Source organism: Mus musculus, chromosome 4 (genome assembly GCF_000001635.26).
Source record: "Mus musculus strain C57BL/6J chromosome 4, GRCm38.p6 C57BL/6J".
Classification (NCBI taxonomy): Eukaryota; Metazoa; Chordata; class Mammalia; order Rodentia; family Muridae; genus Mus; species Mus musculus.
The window spans coordinates 10741651-10762091 of NC_000070.6; the positions used below are offsets into that span (position 1 = coordinate 10741651).

At 42.2% G+C, this 20441-nt stretch overlaps 1 long non-coding RNA gene across 1 annotated transcript in view; it reads right to left on the minus strand.

Annotated features, from left to right (window-relative positions):
* The window catches only part of 1700123O12Rik (RIKEN cDNA 1700123O12 gene), a 289772-nt gene that overhangs the window by 233620 nt on the left and 35711 nt on the right, over positions 1-20441 (minus strand). Inside the window, exons 3-4 of the long non-coding RNA NR_045185.1 lie at positions 4336-4437; positions 1238-1414 (exon numbers count right to left, since the gene is read on the minus strand). This is a non-coding gene — a long non-coding RNA (RIKEN cDNA 1700123O12 gene). The remainder of the gene's footprint in view (positions 1-1237; positions 1415-4335; positions 4438-20441) is intronic.

Here is a 20441-nt window from a genome sequence, read left to right on the forward strand (position 1 = left end):
GTAGCCCTGAGACCAATATATTGAGTCTAATATTCTGTTGTCTTCCTTCTAAATAATGAATTGTTAAAATGAAATGGGGCATAGAAAGAATTTAGTATGGACCTTGGAACATGAGTGTTCGGGAGGGTTAGCTTTCAGTATTATATCGTTGTTACTAATAAAACTAATGCAAAATGAAGAAAATACCTAATAAAAAAAGTAAAATAAAATAAAACTAATGTATTAGCAGCTGCACTGTGCATAAGAGACAAATATAATATGGAATTGAGGAGGTGCCTGTGCCTGTCTCAAAAGATAAAGAACAACTGAGAAGACAACCATTGTTGACCTCTGGCCTACACAATCACACACACATGCATATACACTCATGCAAACACATACATGAACCACATACATACATATACACATACAGACAAACAAAAGGAAGCCTGTCTTGTATTAATTCTATATTTACTCTCAGCTTTTGGTGTTTGGTCAGATGTTCACAGGCATGTCTCACCTGCATGTATCTTTGGATGAGAGTTTTCAAGAACAACTGGCAAACTGTTTCCCCTTCCAGTCTGGGCTGTAAATTCCAAGTCAATACTACCCCTGCTCCCCTTTCATCCTGAGTCATTGAATAAAACACATATTCACCTTCCAAATACCTTATCCAGTAAATATCTCTATATTTTGGATTTGTAGGTATTCTTCCAACAAGATAAGTTCACAATGACTTTCACAACGTGCCTGGCATTGGCAGGTTTGCTTTTAAATCTGTTAAGTCTTTCCCAACATTTCCTTCCTCTGCCCTCAACATCCCTTAGCCTCTCCTCCTTTCTGGCTTTCTGGAAAGTATAGTCAATGTAGGTGGATATCTAAACCTAAACGACCTGGAAATAATATAACGGTTTTTCGTGGTTAGAATATTAAATAACAAAGCGTTCTATATGAGTGTTAGGTGTTTTCTTTTCACCCGTCATGTGCTTTCTCTCTTCGATGTACATCCATTCAGAGTAAAACCTATATGTTCAGCATCCTTCACGGCTATGTGTGAGCCCGAGCTTTCTTAGCTACTTTTCATGTTGAGTGATAAGATACTCTAGCAAAAGCAAAATGAGGAAGTGTTTATTTTGGCTCATCTTCAAGAGAACAGCCTATCATGGCAGCAAGCAAAGGCTATAGGGACTTTAAGCAGCTGCTTGCATTATGGCTGCAGTCAGGAAGCAAAGAACTCCAGATGCTTGTACTCACTTACTGGTTTCTTCCATTTTGTGCAATTCAGCAACTCAGCAATCCAGCAATCCAGCAATCCAGCAATCCAGCAATCCAGCAATCCAGCAATCCAGCAATCCAGCCTTGGAAATGGTGCCATTCTCCTTAGGCTAGGTGTTCCCAACTCAGTTAATCTAGATAGTTATTCACAGAGGCTCACCTACAAAGTGATTTTAGATCCTGTCAAACTGATAATCGATATTAACTATCACATGTGTCTATACCCTAGATGAAGAGCAATTTAAGTATAGAATTTCCAAGCCTGGCCCACCTGCCTACCACTTCATCATTGTCTTAGAATGTAATGATGGGCAACTTTGAAACACGTGAGCCAGGACTACACCCTACTGATAAAACAGCAAAATGTAAGACATCTGGGGCCTCAAATGACTGCACAAGAGAGACAGCAAGCCACTCTGGTTTCTAGAGAACTGGAAATACACATCTGCTGCTTAAGTCACTGTTACCTTAGGACTGTCACTGGATCAAACTCAGCTCCTTTAACAGAACAAGAGTCCAGTACACAACAAGCATGTAGTAGAGGATGATGTGGTCCACACTGCACCTAGGTATCTACAGAGACCAAACTTGCTTTCTTGAAAGCTGAACAAAACAAATCTCCCTCTTAAGAGTCACAAAAAGTGGCTGCCTTCTGGATGGAACCCAGAATTTGCCTTTGAAGCTGCTTGTTGCTTTGTTCTCAAAGCATTTACTTGGTTGAGCCTTTTAATTATGCAATAAGGAAGTTATCTTGGAATTGGCTGGGGAACTTTTGAGAAAAACTAATTTCCTGCAATTAGGCCAATGGAACTCCAGCAAATTAATTGAAATATTAAAAGAAAATGCATTCGTATTTGCAAGACACAGACTAATAAGACTGGGAACTTATTGGTTCCACAAATTACTTCTAATCTTTCATCACAGCTGGTCCTCAAAAGAGAAGATAAGGGTCTAAAACCCTTCCATAAGATTCTTGCCTTCTCAAAGTCAGTTCTCAGTAATCATTTCTCTGTCTCCTCATTGCAGGAAACAAAAGATACCCTGCAAGCATCTTCCCCTCCTTGTGAAGAGACTTAGAAAATACCCTTTGCCAACTTGATTGTGTTACCACTTGTCTTTTTCCATTCTTTTCAAACCCAACAGTTGCCGGGCAGTGGTGGCATATGCCTTTAATCCCAGCACTTGAGAGGAAGAGGCAGGTGGATTTCTGAATTTGAGGCCAGCCTGGTCTACAGAGTGAGATCCAGGACAGCCAGGGCTACAGAGAAACCCTGTCTCAAAAACAAAACAAAACAAAACAAAACAAAACAAAAAAAATAGTCAACTTGTTCTTTTCCCCCTTCATCACTTGTTCTTTTCCCCCTTCACGACCAGGGCTGCCACTAAAGCAGCCCACAGTGGGATTCACTGTTAGAGCAAGTCTTCAGCTGCTCAGCTTCACAGGAAAGGGCAGCCCATGGCTGGGTGTGATTTCTTCCTGGTTTTCAATCTCGATGGCCGGAGAAGTATTGGAATAAAAGAAGAGTTTCCATAGTTACTCAAAAGCCCCAGTTTGCAGCAGAGGTTCAAAAGATCTGCTTTAACCTTTCTGGGTTTTTCTACTTCCCCCTCTTCATCCTCCTTTCTTATCATGGCTATCCCCACCACTATGGTCCCCCAACAATATTTTAAATGGAAAATTAATCTCAGTTTATGAACCCCAAGTCTTGGGGTTTTTTATTTTCTACCTGGCATGAGCCCCATATGGTCCAAAGGCTGTAGTTTGGAAATTGGGGTTAGCTTGGAGAGATTAGGCAAGTTGTAACCACCAGCAAAAAGCCATGACAGTATTCAACCCTCTGTCCTAAGGCCCTCCATGTTACCACCCCTCCACTTTAGAAACAGGAAAGCCTCACTCTCCTCAGGCACAAAGCTTCCTTTCTGTGGCTTGGTTTCCTTCCACCGATTTCTCTGCTGATGGCTCTGACTATAAAAATGCATGGAGAACAGAGGGAAAGAGGCTGTACAGGGACCTCTGATCAGGATGACGTGTTATAAAGAACCTGAATGGCAGAAGTTGGGGGACTGAAAATCACATAAGCGCCATCATTACAGCCTATTTACACTTCTGCCCTTGCCCCCAAAGGACGTTCCTCCCAATGTCTTCTTCCCTTGAACTTCTTAAAGCACAGAATTACTGCCACCTGCTCCTCCTGATGGGTACAGTCCCTGGCAAATGATGGGAAGCCTGGGTTCCAAAGTGTCCCTGGGCATCATTCCAGGCTCCAGCCTCTCTCCAGGGTACCTTCCACCCTGGCTTATTTGTACTTGGAAAATGTGGCCGCATCCATCCACCACCCCAGCAAAAGCAAACATCTATAAAAGCAGAAGCTGGGCCTGTGGAGGACAGTAGAGGTGAGATTCAACTCACACAGACTTCAACGGAAGAATCGCAATCTGCAGGAAGCAGACCAGAAATAAAAGTGGATTCCCACCTCCCACTCACCCAAGTCAAACTTGAAAGGGCTGAAGTGGCCACAGCTGGGCTGGCACAGCTCTGCACTGGCAGTGCCCTTGGCCCTGGCACCCACAGGGTTTGCTCTGAGTCTTGCCTCAGGGTTTGGTTGGCCAGGAGGAGGCCCTTAACCACCATAAAACAACACACTCAAGTATGTTTTTAGTTACCATAATATGTGCTTTGAACCTGACTCTTATGCTGGGAAGAAAAAGAGAGATACAATTAGAGTATGGAATGGAACCTTGGAGCACTCTAAGCTAAGCAAATTTTCTGTGCTTCAGTTTCCACATCTGAGGCAGGGAATGAAGGCCAGTAATCCCTCTCGTCCTGCAAGGGTTGAAGCAGGATGAAGAGTGATAACAGAAAGCAATGTTGTGCACATGTGCACATGTAACCCCTCCTCCCTTCAGTTTCATCACAAGAGCTCTAACTTCTCTCCCTATCATATCCGAGCTTGGCCGTGCCATTTACTTCCGTTGATGGAACATTGGCACACATGACAGAAAGCCTGGAAGTGAGCTTGTGCATTGGGGTGCTCCCTCCCTCTCTGTACATGGAAGTAACCCAGCGATTATCTTGCCAACCTGCTGGAAGCACCATGAAGAAGCCGATGTTCCTCTGCCATGATGCTAGCTTTGAACACTGAGACGTGCAGGAGTCCCCTCTTTCATGAAGATCCCTTGTCCCTGTGGAGAGGAGTATGATTTAGATTTTCATATGTGGCTGACCATCCACAGACACATTTTCTGTTCTTTGGCCAGTTGTGAGTTTTTGCATTAACCACCGTCCACTGCACGGAGAGACCTCTGAGCTGAGGTCTGAGAGCATCACTGATGTATGGACATAGAGAGGTAGTTTAGAGGCTCAGGTTTCTCGCAGGTATGGCAGGTAGCATGTCAATTGCTTAGCTTAGATGGCTGTTTGATACTATGGCTATGAGTTCATCCCTGGTGCCGATCCTGCTCTTTTTTTTTTTTTTTTTTTTTTTGTCTTCTTTCTAACCACTTGCTCTATCTTATTTACCATGCAAGTAAAACAACAGTAGACATTTTACTAATTTAATGTATTATAAACTATTTATATTTTGTTCTTAATCGATTTATCAGGTAAATAGAACAATATACAATTATTTTCTTTGAAACCCCCAAATTAGGAAGATTTTTTTTCATAACTTACCTCAATTGATTATTTTTCCTGTGATTGTTCTTGATATTCAAAATAATCTTCCTACTTCATGAAACCCTGGCTATGGTACTTTTAAAGATCCATTTCTTCTTTCTTGTCTCCTTGAACTTAGTAAAGGAAGGAAAGAATAAAGTTTTGAATTTCCCTACTCACAGCCTTCAGAGGGCAGGTCTGCCTCTGTGTCAGGATCACAGCTGACAGGAAACGTGGATGACAGGCAGTTTTGATCTCACCTGCCTCTTGTGCAGAATGCTCAGCAGACTCTGGAGTTTGGGCTTCTCCTCCTGGATGGACCCTCATGTAGAGAGTGGGTCTTTCCATTGTGGCCTCTTTCCTAGAACAGATATCCCTGCATAGCTTGCCTCATTCTCAGGCTACACTGCCTATTTCTGGCCACACTTCTACCTAGAAAAAGTCAAAGAATGACATAGTGGAGTCCTCCATCCATGATGATTCTGCAGTTTTATATCTTTTCATCTTCCCAAATTCCATGACTCTTGAGTCCCCTGGTTCTATGCTCACACTTTTCTGGTGGTGACAGTCAATAGTGAAGTAGCTCTGGCCTTTTAAAACAGGTCAAGTAACAAATGAAGACAAAGAGGCCATGAATTTGAAAGAGAACAAGAATGATACATGCGAAGGTTTGGCAGCAGTAGAGGAAGGGAGAGATCTCATGGTTCTAATCTCAGAAAAACAAAAATTAAAGAGGATATATAGTTAGGAGGGAGATGGGGTAGATCAAGAAGGAGTTGGGGGAATATAACAAAATCTCTTGTATGCATATATAAGTTTCTCAAATATTTTTAAGTATTATACTTTTTAAAAACAATATCAAAAAGGAAAAAAAACAGTATAAGGAAAACATACAAGGCTGGGAGTAATGGCTCAGTGATTAAGAGCACTGACTGCTCTTCTGGAGAAACAGAGTTCAATTCCCAGTAGACACACTGCAGCTAATAGCTCTCTGTAGGTCCAGTTCTAGGGGATCCAACATCTCTTCCAGAAAAACACTAATAAGCATAGTAAAATAAAATTTCCCACTTTCCTTTTCAAATTTTTTTAAAGAAATGCTTAGAAATAAATTTAGAAATGAAAGATCCTGGCAGAATGTAAAAGGACACAGAAGCCCTGAAATTGGCAAGATAGACGTCAGCGTTAGCAGAACTAGCTTCACTGATTTAGAAAAATAGAGGTGCACAATGCTCTGGCCACTCCTTGAACCTGTGTGTCTGCCAATGTTCTGACCAGGTGTGTGCCCATTGCTGCACCTTCATTAGACTCTTTCCTTGTACCCCTCCCATACCCATTTCTTGAGAATAGACATTGTTTAGATCTGGAAATCCCCTACTCTCCCCCTTCTCCTTTCCCCCCTGAGGGCCTATAAAAACTGGGAACTCTTTCCCCTCGAGGACGACTCCTCTACCCCTGCGTGGGATATGAGTCGTCCCCAGAGCTCTGGCTTTCCCCGAATAAAGCCTCATGTGGTTTGCAACAAGCTCGGTCTGTCGTGAGTTCTTGGGTGTCTGCTATTGTCCTGAGGCCTGAGCGAGGGGCTCCTCTCGGAGTCTTTCAGAAACACCCAAGCACACTCACGTGATTTTATAAGGCATTATCAACAAAGACACTTCGATTAGTGTTTGTATTTTCCAATCTATGAGCGTAATGAGACTGTCCCTTCCTATTGGCCTGAGGGAGAAACCCTGTGCAGGTGTTCTCTTCCCAATTTCTAGGTAGTAATGGTAGTTACACAGAGGGGTTAATACAAGAAGCACTAAATAATCTAGAAATCAAATAGAGAGGAGGGGCAAACACAATTCAGAAACACAAAGAATAACAGAAGTATAAATTCCAAGGAAACAATCTTTTTTTGTTACTAGAATTCTCTGCCAGTTCATTTTAAAGCACACTTTTTCCCTTTCTTCCTTGTTTATAGAAACAAGACAGACTATTACATTGTTTTCAGATGATTTGGGTTGTTTTATTGTAATTTTTGCTGTTTAATAATATTTTCTGAAGGACTGCTATGTGCAAAAACCCGGAAAGATTGAAATATAATGCCTTCTTACAAGGAAGTGATAACTGATGTGTAAGAGACACACCTAAAAACAGGCAAAATTTGTAGTGTGGGTTTTCAGTAATAGCCATTCTAAGAGGAATGAGATGGTATCATCTAACTGTGGCTTTGTGTACTTCTCTGGTGATTAGTATGATTAACATTTTCCTACTTCTTAACTATAAATCTTTTTTTAATTATCTTTAATTTTTTTATTTTTTTACAGTCCAGTAGTTATGCCCCTCTCTGTCTGACCTTGGACAGTTCCTGTAGGAAGAGTTTCCCTAATTGTTTCCCTAATCGTTGATTGGCTAAATAAAGATGGCAGAAGCCAATTGTTAGGCAAAAGAGAAGGCAGGCTTTCCAGGCAGGACAGGAAGAGAAGGAGGGAGAGGATTGGAGCCGGAGGAGATGCGGAAGCAGATGGCACCGATAGTTTATGGCCTCCGCAGGCAACGGAAGAGACAGAGCATGATAGAGCAGGATATTCTTTGCCCAGCCTTTGAGTTATCGGGTCAGTTTTAAATATAAACGTCTCCAGTGTTTTCCTTTCACAGGCCTTAAGGGAGCTGGGTGAGGACGGGGTGATCGTTGGCGTCGGCAGAGCCAGTTGCAAAGTGGCCGATCAGTGGAGTGCAAGTGGTGACTCCGGGTGTCCTCAGAAGGAACTGGCGTGATGGAAGTGGAGCCAATGGCAGGGTGATCTCGGAGCTAAGTCATGAGGGGCCATAGCGCCAGGCAATTAGACCAGGCAAAGGGAAGTGTGCATGTTAAAATTACAAGTAGCATGTTCCTCGTCCCATTCTTCCTCCCTCATCCGCAAGAGGATGTCCTCACCACCCCACACCCTACCCTGCCTCATCCCACCCTACCCTGCCTCATCCCACCCTACCCCACCCCATCCTACCCTGCCAGGCCTCCCCACTCCCTGGGGCCTCAGGTATCTCGAGGGTTAGGTACATCTTTTCTCATAGAGGCCAGACCAGGCAGACCTCTGCTGAATGTGTGTCAGGACCACATACCAGCTCATGTATGCTGCCTAGTTAGTGGCTGAGTGGTGGCTGAGTGATAGATCTCAGGGATCCAAGTTAGTTGAGACTGCTGGTCTTCATATGGGGTCACCCTCCTCCTCAGCTTCTTCCAGCTCTTTCCTAATTCAACCACAGGGGTCACCAACTTCGGTACATTGGTTGGGGGTTAAATATCTGCATCTGTCTCAGTCAGCTGCTTGTTGGGCCACTCAAAGGGCAGCCATGCTAGGCTCCTATCTGTAAGCACACCATAGCATCAGTTGCCGAATACCCTCTTAGTCCCTTGTCTGTGTAGGATGGGTCTCTGGTTACAGATGGTCAAGGAGTCGGCAACACAGGAGATTGTGTAGAATCTGAATGTATTGTCACAAAGTGAACACCAACCTTATATAATACAGAAAATAAAGGGGGTAGGATGTCTGTCACAGCAGGCAAAGTACATTGAAGTTAGCTGACACAAAACAAAGGAATGACTTCAAAAGGACTTACAGAAACCAGGTAAATGTTCACAGTAAAGATAAAGCAGTCCTGCCTAGGGCCAGCTTAATGACAGGTAAAGATTTCACACCCTAGTCACAATTTGTGCTACTCCTTTGAGCCTTGTGAAAGCTTGTACCAGGGGAATCTGCTCTAACAGACCTTCTCATGAATAATGCAATACCACAACCCCCATATTTCCTAGGCCCTGATAAATTCTTGTATGACTGTAACTTGACTGTTCTTTTAAGTATCTGTGGAGAATCTCCATTTGTCAGAAGAATTCACCAACTTGCTTCTAATATGCAATGTTGCCTGCTATACCTAGCTGTAATGAAGATTCCTGTCTCAGTGGGATTCCCTAACTCTTTAATGGTAAACCCACCTATTCACTATTTTGTGAATTCCCTTGTCTGGGTGAGACTGGCTACTGACTAGCCCTGAGCTATTCTAGCTCTGTTCTTTGTAATGCCTAATTAGTTTCACAGTGTCTTCCAAGCTCCTCGGCTTCAAGCATTTTCTAGGACATTGGAACACTGGTGGAGGCTTAGCTATGTCAGAATTCAATCTTAAAAGGCACTTATAATAAAATAATACTAAAAGAGAGCACGTGGATCCATACACCAGGCTAACCCAGGGATAGAGTTTGAGTGTACGGCTTATGAGAACGCCTGGTTCCAGTAGGTTAAGTTTCCCTGAAACTCTTTGCGTAGCAATCAGTAATAGTGTGGGGCATTGGAGCCTCCCCTTGGGAATTTGGGCCTGTCACTGGACCTCCTTTCCCTCAGACTCTTCTCCGTCTTTGTCCCTGCATTTCTTTCAGAAAGGAACAACTCTGGGTCAGAGCTTTTGACTGTGGGATGGCAACCCCAGCCCTCCACTTGATGCCCTGTCTTTCTACTGGAGGTGAACTCTACAGGATATTTAGAACATTTGGAATTTTTATTCAAAATTTTAGTTACTTATATAGTCTAAATATTAATTCCTTCATAGAAAAAAAATAGTTTACAAATATTTTCTCTCATTCTGAATGTTTTCTATTAACTCTAATCATCATTCTCTTTGCTTTTCAGAAACTCTTTAGTTAGATATAATCCCATTTGTCTGTTTTTACCATTATTGCCTCTAATTTTAAGGCTCCATCCAAAATAAAATCTGCCCTTAATCCAATCTCTTGAATGTTTCACCTGTTTTTTTTTCTTTTTTTTTTTTTTTTTTTGTAGTCATGTCATAGTTTCAGTTTTTATATTTAGGCAGTTGCTCCATTTGAGTTTATTTTTATATATATATTGAGAAGTACATATTTATTTTATTTTCTGCATATGTAATATTCTGTTTGTCCAGAATATTTGTTAAAGAGACTGTCCTGTATGGTATCAGCACCTCTATCAAAAATTGTTTGAGTGCTCATTTCAGTATCACGTGTATTAAAGTTGAAACAATCAAGATCCCTGGACCCTATGATCCCTGGAAATGGATGCCATGCAAACCTTTGAATTGTTACATTATTTCAGTTTCTTCAGTTCAAAGAATCATTGCAGAATAATTTGAAAACTTGTATTTTAATAAACTGAAAAACCTAGAAAGAAGGTAAATAAATGTCTGGACATTTAGATCAACCAACACTGAATTAAGAAATCATTACTCTAAACAAATCAATAGTAAGCAATGAGATCAAACTATTAGTAAAAAGAACTTTTCACTTCTTAGTTCTATCAGCTCAGAACTAATTATAACTATTGATATTTAAAAACTAATATCAATAGTTTGTTTCTTAAATTTTTCCATAAAGCAGAAAGTGAAGAACTATTCATCTACAAAATTAGTATTATCCTCATACTAAAACCAGATAATGCAACAACAAAAGCTATAGGCCAATTTCCTAGATAAACATAGATATAAAAAAATCCTCAAGAGAAAACTTACATACAAAGTTCAAAGCAAAGTAGAAAAATCATACACCATGACCAAGTTGGTTTTAGTTCAAGGCTGCAAGGATGGTTCAATATATGTGAATCAATTCCCATACTACAGCATAAAATAAATACATACAACCATCTTAACAAACACAGAAAAGAAAGACTCTGACAAAATTCAAAACCCCTATGATAAAATCCCTAAAGAATCTAGAATAGAAAGAACAGACTACAACATGATAAAGGCTATATGAAACAAGCAAAGTCCAACGTTGTATTCAATTAGGAAAACCTGAAAGAATTTCTTCCGAAATTAGATGTGAAATCAAAATCACACACAAGACCATTACTTTAGTTAATGCAGAGCTTGATATACTTGATAGCCAAAGCAATAGAGAAAAGAAAGAACAAATAGGAAAAGAAAAAGACAAATTATCCATATTTCCAAATATAACCCACTACTAACAAATGCTTAAACACTCTACCAAAGTCCTTTAGCTGTGACAGGATACAAATGCAGAAAGAAAAAAGAAATAAAACAAACCAAAAAAAAAAAAAAAAAACCCTCACAGCAATAATGAACATGCTATTAAACATATACAATAAAAAATTTTAAATAATGAACATACTGAGGAAAAAAACAGAAAAACAAAAATAGAATAGACTAGATCAGAAGTTGGCAGATTATACCATCCAATTTCTAAACCAGAGATGGTTCAAGAGGAACAGAGGGAAAGAAGAGAAGGACAGAGGAAGGAAGAGATGGAGGGGAAGGGAGGAGGACGTAGAGGGGAGAGAGATGGACAGAAAGAAGTCACAGATGCCATGACAGAAGAGAGGATGGAGGGGTTGGAACGAGAGATTTGAAAGTACAATCAATACTGGACACATCACTGAGAAGTTCTGCAGTCCAACAGATAGGAATAACTATTTAGGTGTAGGAGTGGGGGATCTTTTCTTCTCATCATGGGCTGGAGCAGTATCCAGGATCCAGTTTTTGCTGAATCTGTGGCCACGGTTCTAAAGCTACTTCCCTATATGATCCACCCTGGAAATCTAAAGAACGTGTCAAGGGTCTATACCCTGAGGCCATGTCTTCAGAACACTACAAGTTAGAGGAACAGGCTTTGAGTCAGAACCACACAGTGCTCTGCATGGTGGAAGTCTGTTCTGATCCGTAGAATGAGACTCGCTAGCTCTGAGTAGATGGGAAAGCAATAGCAAGGTCTCAAAAGTGCTAAAGTCTAAGTGCACCACTGGAAAGCACTGACAGATCCACCAGTTGGCACCTGGGAGCAGGAAACAACTCACAAACCACGCCTTCTGACTGTAGAGCAAACAACACAAAGATCAGCACAGGAAGCAAATGCCCACAGAGGTTCCAGTCTCACCAGAAGACACCACTTAAACAGCCAAAGGAGAAAAGCAGGGCCATTGTGGCAGACTGTGCCCCTGAGACCAGATAAGGTACGGACTGCTTTGATTACGTCCACTATTCTGTGCATCATTTTCATACCTATTGTTAAATGGGATTGCTCTCTTAGATTTTCTGTTACCAAGTCTGCTGTTAACATTTTCCTCCAGAGAGGACCCCTCCTACAGTGACCAATTCCTCCAGAGAGACTCTGTCCCAAAAGTTTCATGACCTTTGCAAACAAGTCCACCAGCTAGGGAGTAAGTATAAAACCCATGAGCCTGCAACAGACACAACATTTAAACCACAACTGCCACAATGCTCACAAGGTAAGGGCTTTGCTGTATCTATGGATGGTTATAAATACCCATGCAAGACATAGAAATCCTGCCATCCACCAGAAAATTTTTACAAAATATTGTGGACTTCATCTCATAAAATATACTTTTTAAAAAATATATTTAAGTAGATGAAGATCTTCATTCACTCTGAAATAACAAAAAAAAAAGTCTTTTTTTTTTCCTTTTCTTTTTCTTTTTCACGAATCTCAGTGACTGACTTGTCACAAAAGCTGGGGTTAATGCTTTCTTTCTCTAGAGACTTTCAGGAGGAAAGTTAAAGAGGCAATAAAACTGACTTGGAAAGAAAGAAGATGAGGTGTCATACAACCCTGAGGCAGGTGGCAGACTGACTGCACATGCTCCCGCTCTACCCTGGGAACCTAAGGGTTTTTCTCTCTCTCTTGGTTCTCTGCAAGTAGAGAGTGGGGGTGAAAGTTTGAAACCATATTCTGGAAAAGTAAAACCTAAATTTTCCTTTTCTTTTTTTTCATATCTATCCTGAGGACAGCAAAAGCCAGATGGCCATTTTTCTATTCATTCAACAAATATTTTTGCCCAGCATCCTGGAGAGAGAGTGATGTAGAAGAATCTAGTGAAAAGTCTATCCAGGTCTGAGACACTCAGCCAGAATTACTGAGCCCTTCATCTTTTCTATGTGTTAAAAGTATTCATTCGAGCCGGGCGTCGTGGCACACGCCTTTAATCCCAGCACTCGGGAGGCAGAGGCAGGCGGATTTCTGAGTTCGAGGCCAGCCTGGTCTACAGAGTGAGTTCCAGGACAGCCAGGGCTACACAGAGAAACCCTGTCTCGAAAAACCAAAAAAAAAAAAAAGAGTATTCATTCAAAATTGTAATAGTTTTGAACAACAACAACAAAAAAAAATCACACATTATAGCTGTGACCATGCATTTAGGGTGAATCTCAGTAGTGATAACTCATCCCCTCCCTATGAAGCAGCAGGAAGCTTGGGTGGGTTCAAAGAACCATTTTCCAGCCCAGCACACGCACAAGCCCAGCAACTTATTGCTTGCTGACAGCTAGAAGCTTAACAAGCCATGATCCAATGACCTTGGTCCTTCTCCACAGAGACTTCTCCATGGGTTACTTAGACTCCTTCAAAACATAATGGCTATAGTCTCTAGCTAGGAAAAGGGGGTTGGGAAGATCTGAGAAACAGTTGAGAGAGTTCTACGATCTAGCCTCAAGAGACACAGAACTTTACTTTTTCTGCATCCTATTAGTCAATCAACAAAGACTAGCCTGACTCAAGGGATAGAGAACTAGTCCCTTCTTGTCACAGGAGGTAATAACAAAGAATTGGTACCCTCTTCGATCTGTCATCTGAAGAGTCTAATCAACTCAAAAGTCCATGGCTCCCCTTCCCCATCGTTCTGGGAAGTTCTTTTATATGTTTTGTGTCTAAAGAAAGAATTTTAAAGATTCACTGAGAAATGAACTATTCAGAAGTCACTATGGAATTTTCCTGGAAGTCTTCTGGGTTTTACACACATACACGCAAACATACACACAAACACACACAAGCCATAAAATCTGTGTGGGCAGACATATGTGCATGCATACAATGTGCATGTGCCACTCTTTCTGGCTTTTTTACAACTGAGGATCAAGCTCAGGGCCCTCAGGATGACAAAGACAATGCTTTCCAACTATCCCCCAACCCCTCCATGGGTTTTTAGAAGCTCTCTCCATCCATTCCTCTTTGTTTGGGAAGCATAGTAGAAACTATTAGCTAGCTATCCAAACTTAACCCCTTCCTCCACTGACAAAGTCCAAGTTTCACTCTAAATAACCTTCTCCACAAGCCACATACTTCAGAAAAAAGAGGGTATGTTCCAAGGCTCAAGGAGTGAATTGCAGTTGACCTAACTCCTCTTACCAGTGAATGGACAGACATACCACCTATTCCTAGGCAACAGATGTACAAGGAAACATCTTGGAATGTTTCAAATAAGCATTGTCCTAACAGGAAAAAGTTTCTCTTGTGTCACTGAACAGGATAGTCAGAGTCACCACGACAGTACCACACCCATGAGCAAGCAGAGCCTGCCCCTGACAGACCTTCCATGTCTTTTCCATGTCCTTTAAACACATCCTCACCAGCTTCTGTTTTAGAGATAAAAGTCAAAGACATTTGGCCTAGCTAGCTTTTGGCATTCAAGATAATCATATTACTGCCACCACGGAGTAGGGAGGAGTTATTAAATGGTATTTAGAATCATTGGATTCTGCCTTATTCAAATTAAAGGTAATCATGACAGTTCCTAAGGCACAATACATACAGACTTGCAGTTAACTCGTGTAGCCTCTATTTGTGGATTTCTCTCCTCGGTAAAGCATATTTCTAACACCCAACTCCAGGCCACGCCCATTTGAAAGATATGCATGTAGGAGCTTGATGAAAATGTGAGTTGCTTATCAAACAGCTTCCCAGTTGAGGCACAGACAAGAACACACTCTTCCCTGTCTCTGTTCTTATACTGTAAACAAGAATCTTTTTACAGCATGTTTTCAGCTCATGATTTGAATTTTTGGTGTTCTTTGTTATTGGCTTTGCATTTAAAATGGTCTCCAAGGACAGGCCATTGACTAAAACTGGGAGGATCTGAGCTCGACTCCCTCAAACATGTATAACACAAACATCTTTAATCCCAGAGCTGTGTGTGCTTCCTATGAGCTCTTAGTGGCTGGTAATCGTGGCCAAAAGACCAACATGATTTGCCTCTAGATCTCACCATCATCATTAGCAAGTCACAGCAGGTTACAATGAAAAGCTCCCCCTTCGCAGTAAAGATATTACAAGAAAGCTTTTCCAAAAGCAAAGTGTTCTCATAAAGTGTCTATTTTCAGCCCAGACCTGGCTGCTCTCCCCAGTTTCCGCATCCCAAGAGCACACCTTTGGTAACATGTCACTCTGACCTGGAGTCTCTTCTTCATCCTATCAGACATGAGAGCTGTTCTTTCCAAACACAGTATTTGAGTTCAGATTCAATGTCCTCTCTCTATGCTCACAGCCAGCACACGTTCCATGTAGAGCCTAGCCAACAGCCCAACCCTGGTGTGTTGTCTTTTTCCCAAGTGGTGACATCTTGTATTGGCCACCATTGAAGTCAAGGGCACCGAATCCTACACTGATCTAGCCAATACAGGCCACTTCCACCACTGCCAGAACTTGGCCAGGACCCTGAAAAGAATGTCTCCATCCACTGAAGGTCACAACCAAGGAAGTATGTCTCTGTCCTCTGCAAGAAGGGAATTTAGACTTCCCTAAGGCTATAAGTTGTCTCACATGTGACCAGGAGGCAGTCCCATGCTCCTGTCTAAAATGATCTTCTCTAAAAGGCTAAACTCCTCAAATAATGTTTCCCTGAATCCAAATGTCTCTCATTTCCTTCTATGTTTCAAGTTGGCCTCAATCTCTGCTGTACCATCTAAACCATAGAAGAGTTTTTCAAAGAACTTCCAGATCCAGTGGGCACTTTTCAACCTTATCACTGAGGGGCTTAGCTGCAAACATGCCCTTTTCTCTGCTTCTGAACTTCCCTTTCCTCTCCTTCTCTGCCCTACTCAGTCTTGTGTACCATGGCTTGTTCTTCTTCTCTTAGCCATTCTTGGTGTCTCCAATACCTGGCCCTGAATGCTCCTCAGTCCTTCACTTTATACTCACACTCAAATCATCTTTAGCCTCACAAGTGGCTTCACTGAGCTTGTATTAATAAGCCCCAAGTTTATTTGAACAGCTCAGACCTCTTTTGAGTTTTGTAAACACGTTTGTGTAACACTGTATGCCAGGCACCAATCTCATTCTTTACGTACGTATTCTAAGCTCATTTGCATCTCCTAGAAACTTTAAATGGTATCCCCCCCCCCCTTTACAGATAAGGAAACTAGGGGATCACATGCTTGTGATCCTAGCACTCAAAGCAGGAGTTGAAAACCAGCCTGGGATACATACTGATAATGAGATCCTGACTCAAGAAAGAGGAAAAATGAAGAAAAGTAATTGAAGGGACATACACACACACACACACACACACACACACACACAGAGTTCACACAGCAGCTGGCCACATGGGCCTCAGAAGTCCTGCAAAACCCCCTGCATTTCAGTTTACTTACTTATCTAATTCTTACTTCATGCCCAGTAAACACAAACCTGTCTCCTCAAGCCCAGTCTTCCTTGCTTGCTCAGAGAATGTCACCATCTTTCCACGATTATTCTTTTGCTTCCCAACTCACAGGTTCAACCTACCACCAAGTCCAGTCCAGCTCACCACAAAGCTCCTCACAGATATGACCTTCTCCCCTTGCCTGTGCAACCCAGACCAACAACCCAGGTCATCTCTCAGCTGGGTTCTTGCACAGTCTTCCTCATGGGCCCTTACAGGAACACAGCCGTTTCTTCCCCATTTCTACCACTGCAGTGACACTGACGCTCAGATCTGGTCATGTTACATCATTTACAGTCTCCCAGTCCCTAGAGAAACGGGTATCCAATCTTCCTCCGGCTTCCAGAGCCCATTCTCCCTCTGACTCTGTCCTGACCCTCACTTTATTTCCTCATATGTGAAACACCCTCCCCTCCACTTGCCTTCTCCCCAAACCTTACCACTGAGTTAAATTTTTCTCATAGCCCAGAGCATCCTCTGGAGTTCACTTTGCTGCTCTGTCAGGGAGCCATTGATTTCCTCATAAGCGACTTAAGCATCAACCTTGCCCATTAAACTATCAGATTCATGATAGCAGAAGCCTTTATTGTTTTGTATGCTGCCATGTTCCTAGAGCCTGCTGTCATGCTCTAGAGTATATTTTTCAATGAATAGGTGGTGGTCTTAGCCACAGTGTGAGCAGTTTTAAACACCAGATGGAGACAGCAACACTCACTCAGCAACAATTCAGGACATTAGGAAGTGTGATTTGACAGTGATGAATTGCGTTAGGCAGGTGAGCAGTTTATCCAGTCACATGTGAGTCAGGGTCCACATTGTCAGGCTGATGTCAAGAATTCAAAGTGGATAAAATCAAAGGGAAGGGAAGGAAAAAACTCTACCAGTCGAGGTCACCCAAGTTGTTGACCAATTAGAACATGATGAGTTTCACTCTGCTAGTTTGTAAAGTGGGCTCTTTATTAGCTGCCCATGATTTAGTCACCTGGAAACGAATGCATGGTCTAAGACTGGAAGGAGGAAAGCAATGCAGGGAAGGCTCTTAAACTTGCACACTGAGAAAAGGCAGACCGGCAAGGTAATGACATTTTCAGGAAGTAAATACAATTGTTAGAAGGTATTCACAGAGGAGCTGTTCTAGGACCTCTCCAATTTGAGATATCAAAAAAGAATAATCATTTCTCTATATATAAATTTTACCAAATAATGAGTTCTGTTATATTTTCATACACATATACAATGTACTGTGATCATATTCACCCTCTATTGATCTCTCTCTCATACTCCCTTCTCCCCCAGAATCCCCTGGCCTCTCACAGAATGCTTTCTTGCCCTCCTTTTTTCCTAGATTCAATATATGAGGTAAAAGATATGATATTTGTCACTTTAAGTCTGGCATATTTTGCTTAACATGATCCCTGGCTCCATCTGTTTCCCTGCAAATCTGGTGATTTCATTTGGGGCGGTGGGCTGTACACAGACAGCCTGGTCCTGGTCAAGCAAAGGTCTGGAACCCCAGTGACCTGATGGGTGGTGACTTCCACCTGCATGGGCTGGCAGGTGTTCAGCCATGCCTCCTGGGTCCCTTGTCTCTTGTCATATAGCTACAGCCTCCCACAGCCCACCCCCCCCAACCCCCGCAGAGAGGTGTGTGGCCATCAGTCTTGTAGGAGCAGCACCAAGCCTTCCCACATGCAAATAAGATTTCCCCTATGCTCTCAGACCAAACCAATGAGAAGTACCTGTTGTCAGGCCCTTACCCATCCCAAACTGTTTATAAGAATCCTATCCGAAAAGATTAAACGTGTTCGAGAACACTTACTCCTGAAAGTATAACAAAGTAAAAACAAAATTCTAGGACTTTAGGCCCAGGCTTGGGAATGTGGCCTTTGTGAAGGTATGCTAATCATAAAACAGATAGCGACATTCCTCCACCCACCCACTTCCTGGGTTCAAAGAGTGTTCATTCAAAGAAAGTCACCCTGACCATTGCCGGAACCCACTATGCAAATGTGCTATTGTTAGGGGCTCTTGGAAACTGTCTTGAGAAATAACCCTCACAATTACCAGGTATTCCTCGTGACTCTTGTAACTTTGCACTTCCTTGTGACTCTTAACTGGTATTTTTGGTATTTTCCAACAACGCCCTTCCCACCTCCTTGAGTTGTAGTTTCTTCCTTTAAATACCCCCTTATCCAGCTACTCGGGGCACCACAGTCCTCTACCCCTGCATGGTGTATGACCGTGGGCCCGAGAGCGCTCTTGAATAAAAATCCTCTTGCAGTTTGCAGCAAGACCGTTTCTTGTGGGTGATTTTGAGGTGTCACCTCTCCTAAGTCAGAACGTGGGGGAGTCCTCACATTGTGGGCCTTTCACTCCATAGTCTGAGCCTTCTGTCCAAAGAGCTGTAACAACTGGGAAGAGGTCTGCTCTCCCGATATGCAACCTGAAGCTCTGTCGCACTCCTCACTGGCTAGTCAGCCTTTAGAGACCCAGCCCTACCGGACTCAGTGCAGGGCTGAGTAACCTGAAGGCACAGCAGAGAGGAGGTGGTGCCAACTGCAGCAGCAGAAGCAGTGGAAGCAACCTTCCTTCCCTGCCTGCACTCGCTTCCCTTCACCAGAACTCTTGCACCAGGCCGGGCCAGAGATCTCCGTGGAAAACCTCTGGTACACAGGCCCACATCTTCATTCATCTTTCCTGCTGAATAATTCTCAGCTGTGTACATCTACTTCATTTGCTTTTTCTACTCACTCAGTGATGGGCATCTGGTCTGACTGCACAGCTTAGTTATTGTGAACAGTGTCATAATGAGCATGGCTATGCAGACATCTCTATTGTACACGGCTTTGGTTCCCTCGACACCCAGGGTTGACTGGATGGGATCATCTGATGATCTGAGATCAGTTTTCTGGGAAACCTTCATGCTCACTTCCATGGTAGCTGGCCTAATTCATGTTCCCACCAATATATAAACATTTCTTTTTCTCAACATCCTTGCCAATTCTCTCTCTCTTTTTTTTATTTCCTAGATGGTGTTAATATGTACCCCTATTAACCAACTGTACAGCATGAATTTATCCAAGTCTCTATATGACAAATGACTTTCTTGGTGGATCTCTGGATATTTCTCTTCTGTTTCCTTCTTTCTTTCTTTTGAGCTCTTTATATGGCCTAGATATTAATCTCTATGAGATTAAAAGCAAGCAGCATCTCTTCCACTCTGTAAGCTGGCTCTCTTGTTTCCTTTGCTATGCATAAGCTTTCTTATTTTGATGCAATTCCATTTGGTTCATTTTATGATATCCTGAGCTATTGGAGGTCTTTCAGCACCAAAACTGGTACAGGCTGAAGTTTCTTATGGGGTGGGGTTTACCTGTAACCTAGAAATATCTTCTCAGATTCTTTAAATCACCTCTAGATCAGTTATCATGCCTAGAACAATGAAAATGCTATGAAAATCAGTTACTATATCTTTTAGAGAACAATGGAAAGGAACAGCGTACATGTGGCCAGTATAGATGCACTTTCCTCTCAATATATTCCACCAGTGGTTGGTTAAGTGTAAGAGTGTGAAATCATATACACGGAGGGCCGACTGCAAACAGATTAATTACAACAAGGGCAGATAAGTAAACAAGTACATTCCAAAGACCCACTCCTCAGCTAGTGTCAAAAAGAAGTCCATCTGTTACTACTTAAAAGCAGGTCAACACCATAGAAGTAAAAGTCTTCTAGAGTATACTGCAAAAGAAAGGTCATAGAAAGGGAAAGGGGACCAAGTGAGGGGGATGAGGAGAAAATGTGATCAAAGGATGTCGCACACGATGGAAATGTCACAAGAACCCCAGTACTTTGTACAATTATTAGACACTAATAAAATGTCTTTAAAAGCCACTCTGCTTCAGTCACACCACTGTCCTCATCACCAACCCCCATGCCTTAAGTGTGATGCTGATGTTTTATAAACTCCACATCTATTTCATTTTAATTTTACTTGCTTTCCCCCTCTGGTTGAAAATAGATTCTCTTCTCATACAATATATCCTGATTACAGTTTCCTCTCCCTCTACTTCTCCCAGTTTCTC